We start from the raw sequence: 5,084 nt of genomic DNA on the forward strand, positions 1-5,084 counted from the left end.
TTATGGGGTAACACTTCCTTATAGCTATGATTTTTCTTTCACCAATTCCTATCTAATCATAATCCTATGGCTATGTGTCAACAATGACTTCAAGGAAATTTAGCATAAATTTACTCATTCTGTGCAGTGTGTGCTCCGAGTTGCAGGGGGAGAAGGGCTGGCCGAGCATGTAAAAAAAAAACAAAGATGCGGTGCAATGGTCGACGACATCCGATGACAGCAAAATAAAAAGCAGAGCTGACGGTATGCACCGGAAGTCATCAAACAAGAAGGGGACCGACATAAATTACTCAATGTGTGTGCTTATGCAAAGACTCCAGTTATTGGAAAATTAGATGACTGGGTCGACTATTTGACATTTATGTGAGATAATGGACCAAATTCGGCTTTGTGATTGGGAATTAATTTGTGTTGGGGAACAAATTAATTCAGTGGCCCATTCCCTATGTTTCTGGCCCAAGTAACATTGGCCCGTTACTTATCTGAGATGCACCGATGGGTGCCGCATGGCACTCCACGAGGATCCTGAATGATGACTATCGGATGTAGGGTTCTTTGTGAGTTAAACACAACCTCTCTCTTTCTGCGCCTCTTATTCTACACTTACTCTCTCTCTCTCTCTCTCTCCTGAAATGACTCCGATCTTCTCCTTCGGTCAGTCTAATCTCTGTTTTAGTTAGGTTTGAGTGTGTATCTCTCAACTCATGTGTTGATCTGGAGATTTCCTACGAGATTCAAACGATTTGTTTGATTTGTTTGCGGTGGTTAAAGATCTACGGTTGATTTCTTAGATCCGTGAGAACTTTGTGTTCTTAAGGCCTTCGGCAGTGATTGTGAGAAGTTTTGTCGTTGTAGATCGCCGATGCGAAGTAGTAATCGGTGAATCCCTAGGGTTTTAGGTCTGATGCTCTCATTGTGCTCCCTTGTGACTTGTTGGTGAAGATTGAGGAGGTCCTTGGCCGGGTGCAGTCGTGTGAGCGACCCGAGCCATATTCTAATCTTCTAACTTGTCTTCTAGTTGTCTCTTTCACTTAGATCCGAAAGGATCTTGCTCCCTGTGTTACTGATATGTGAATTTAGTGTGCAAGTGATACCTCAACTTGTTAGCTGGGAGTTCATACCGGTTGAGAGATCTGAACATAGCTATGGTTTTTCCTGTGTATCGTGTACTAAATTGTGATTGTGTAATCTTGTAATCTTTTTGTATCTTGCCTTGTTACGTATGAGATTAGTCATCTCAGTAGCGGTGTGTAATACAGAGAGGTCCCTGTAATTAGTGAATCTCGTCGGTCTAATCCATACAGTGGTATCAGAGTCACGGGGGGATCAATAGGCACGCCGAGTCACTAATTCTAAGTAGGTGGGCTCGTCAGAGTATGGCTCATCCTTCGGTACAGACTCTGAGGTGTAATCGGGTTCTCTTTAACGATAGGGTTCCCGCTCTGATATATTGGATATTCCCTTTGTTGGTTTTGCAGCGGAAAACATTTAGTTTGATTGAACAATTTACATCTAAACATGCTTTCATCCGATTGTAAACTAGAAACATGTTTATAAACATATAATCACATATCATATTGAATATATATGCAATTAAATACAACGATTTACCGTATGAATTCAAGTAATTGAATTCGAACTCCTTCTTCAATCGTCTCTACCACGGATCTTCTGATCTGTTCCCTTTAACTCGGAGTTGGCCTTTGTGTGGGAAAAGCTTGTCAAATCCTCAAAAGCTGGAGAAGAATTGAAGACAGAAATCTCTACGGAAGAACCCTAAAAAAACGATATTTTTCTCTCTGCAGAATGTAGAGATCGAAATTTTTACGGGAGAATTAATTAATCTGTCTTCTCTTCTTCTCCCTTTTATAATAAGTTAATTATTTTGGGCCAGACCAGAGATCTGTGGAGGATTGGATTGGGCCACAGTTCAGGCTTTCACTAATTAAATTAAAATCAATTTAATTCAAGCCCAAACTTAAATATTATTATCATCCACTATAGATATAATATTGACTTGCCCGTCCAAACCGAAATTACGAGTATTCCGGGACTTCCTCTTTAATTAAATCATTTTCCATGTTAAAGATATAAATATCCATTAATTAATATCAAGTCTGCTATCTGACTATTATTAATTAATTTCTTTTTCCAAGAGTGGTCTAGTTTAGAAACATTATTTATTATTCATGGAATAAATTCCAACTGGCCAGTTTTCTGAATAATAAAACATTTTCCTAAACACCTCTTGAGGATATTATCATACTGGCCTCTCCCAGCACACGATTCATTGCAATAACAATACTAGCACCACTTAGACATTAATGATCATTACCCAATCTATCAGGATTCTTGGGCAACGAAATTCCCTCACCATTTGATAAGTCAAAGTAGTTTTCAATTAATATCGTATGCTCAAATTTATGTCAACAATGATTAAGAAACGACAATCACCGAGACCTCGTTTTTCAGTAAATAGCCAAGAAAGACTTATCTCACTGTTTGATCCTTTCAGTGTTATACTACACCGACGTCGTTCATTTCCTTAGGTAAGGAAACTTTCGGACTGACGTCGCAACCTTTCACGATAGGTAGTCAAAGCCTATCTAGGTTGTGAAACAGTTTTTCTTCTGCATGAACTGACAAGTTACCTACTGTGAACGCCGCTCACAACTCGTCTACTATGTAGAAGACTTAGACTCATTTTGCTTAAACTATGTATTTAAATGGAAAACGCATTTCAACATCTCATAAATACATAAGCAAAATACATTGTAACAAAATATTATTTCTCATAAAATGGTAACAAATGGATAAAAGAGTTATTACATATACAAGCATTCGAAAGATGCTTTCAGTATACTAAACTCTAACAATCTCCCACTTATACTCAAAACAGCTTTCGAGTATACCAAAACTGTAAAATCCTCCCACTTACACTGAAAGCGGGTCTAGGTCAATCGAACACCTAATCCTTTCACGTGACGTTCAAACGTCCTGGCTGGAAGTGCCTTTGTGAATGGATCTGCCAAGTTGTTTTCTGATGCGATCTTGACCACTTCAATGACTCCTCTCCGCACTATATCACGAATGATGTGATATTTCCTTCTATGTGTTTGCTTGCCTTGTGGGCTCGTGGTTCCCTTGAGTTTGCCACAGCACCAGAATTATCACAATAAACAGTGATGCTCTTGGGCATACTCGGAATCACATTCAAATCAATAAGAAAGTTTCTGAACCATAATGCTTCCTTTGCGGCTTCTGATGCTGCCACATATTCAGCTTCCATGGTAGAGTCCGCGATGCATTTCTGCTTCACACTCTTCCAAATTACGGCTCCACCTCCTAAAGTAAACACATATCCAGAGGTTGATTTTCTCGAATCCCGATCAGACTGAAAGTCTGAATCAGTGTAACCCAAAGGATATATCTCGGATGCCTGGTAAACTAGAGAATACTTCTTAGTTCTTCTTAGATACTTGAGTATTTTCTTTACCGCAATCCAGTGTCCTTGACCAGGGTTTGACTGATACCTTGCTACCATGCCAACGGCAAAACAAATATCGGGCCTTGTGCATAACATAGCATACATGAGACTCCCAACAGCTGATGCATAAGGGATCCTTCTCATAGCTTCTATCTCAATAGGTGTTTTGGGACACATATCCTGAGACAGGGTGATTCCATGGCTAAAAGGTAGAAAACCTTTCTTGGAATCTTGCATGCTAAAGCCTTTAACTATCGTATCGATGTAAGATTCTTGAGATAGGCACAACATCCTTTTCTGGCGGTTCCTAAGAACTTTAATGCCTAGGATGTGTCCAGCTTCTCCCATATCTTTCATCTCAAATAGACTTGAAAGCCAATCTCTCACGTCTGACAACATTTTCTTACTATTTCCAATCAACAGTATGCCATCTACGTAGAGTACCATAAACACTACATTCTTACCTTCAACTTTCTTGTACACGCAGCTCTCATCTGGGCACTGCTCAAAGCCAAAGACTTAACAGTTTGGTCAAACACATGTTTCCATGATCGGGATGCTTGCTTGAGGCCATAAATGGCCTTCTTAAGCTTCCACACCATGTGTTCTTTGCCCTTGACTACATATCCTTCGGGTTGTTCCATGTAGATGGTCTCCTCAAGACTTCCATTTAGGAAAGCTGTCTTGACGTCCATCTGCCATACCTCCCAATCCATGTAGGCTGCGATAGACAAAGAATTCGGATTGACTTGAGCATAGCTACTGCCGAAAGGTCTCATCGTAATCGATACCTTCTCTCTGGGTATAACCCTTAGCTACTAGTTTTGCTTTGAAGACTTTAACTCGTCCGTCAGGTCCTCGTTTGCGTTTTGTAAATCCCTTGCTCCCAATGGCAGTACAACCTTTAGGTAGGACTAACAAATCATAAACGTCTTTGTTCTATCATTGATTGTAGTTCAGAAATCCATTCCTTCTTTCCAGGAATGACTATCTGAATCTGCCATCGCCTCTTTAAAGTTCCATGGATCTGATACCATTGCCGTCTGGGTCTAAGTCAGATGACTCACCCAAACCAATGTACCTTTCTGGTTCACGAGGAACCCTCCCACCTACGACGAGGCTCTACCAATTTGTGGTACAGAAGTTGATATTCTCAGGTATAGATTGTACTGTGTTATTGGTTCTTTGCTTGTGTGAAACTGAAGTATCTCTTAGTTCCTCAAGAGCACTTCACTGCTGGGCTTAGATTCATCACGTAGTCTTCTTCTAAGAACCTTAGCATTTGTGCAACAAATACCTTCTTATCTCGTAAACTATAGAATTCATAGCCTTTCGTTCCACTGAGATACCCTACAAACAACATACCTCAGTACGAGACTCCAACTTCGTTGGATCTTTCTCCAACACGTGTGCTGGACAACCCCACACTCTGAGATGTCTCAGACTAGATTTTCGTCCAGTCCACAACTCATGTGGTGTTGTAGGTACTGATTTGGATGGTAAGCTGTTCAAGGTATAGCTTGTTGTGAGCAATGCGTGTCCCCAGAACGAAATAGGTAACTTAGCATAACTCATCATCGATCGAACCATTTCTAAG

This window comes from Salvia splendens, chromosome 7, assembly GCF_004379255.2.
Source record: "Salvia splendens isolate huo1 chromosome 7, SspV2, whole genome shotgun sequence".
Taxonomy (NCBI): domain Eukaryota; kingdom Viridiplantae; phylum Streptophyta; class Magnoliopsida; order Lamiales; family Lamiaceae; genus Salvia; species Salvia splendens.